This window comes from Nannobrachium achirus, assembly GCF_963921795.1.
Source record: "Nannobrachium achirus genome assembly, chromosome: 7".
Taxonomy (NCBI): Eukaryota; Metazoa; Chordata; class Actinopteri; order Myctophiformes; family Myctophidae; genus Nannobrachium; species Nannobrachium achirus.
In genome coordinates this window covers 30,016,389-30,016,732 of record NC_137816.1, presented here as the reverse complement: position 1 = coordinate 30,016,732, position 344 = coordinate 30,016,389, and positions in this window count along the sequence as shown.

Here is a 344-nt window from a genome sequence, read left to right as displayed (position 1 = left end):
TGGATGAAACAGACTGTTGAGGTCCTTGCACACCGGGAGCATTTTGTTTGATTCATTTAAAACCGCTTTTTGTGTTGTGAATACATCTACACAGAACACAAATATTACATGGTGATAAAGCGATACATTCTTTTCTCCAAAATGAGGTTGATTTTTCACAGTCAATTCATTTAAGTAAGTAAATGAATTAACCTATGTGAATGAGGCTTCACTAAACGAATAGTTTGTGTAATATTATTCGCAGACATTTTCGGATACTGTATTTGTCAAACTCGCTGTGTGTAAGGACCTGTATGCCTGATTTTTACTTGGTTGTGCGCCAATGTTGCACACTGAAAATAGAA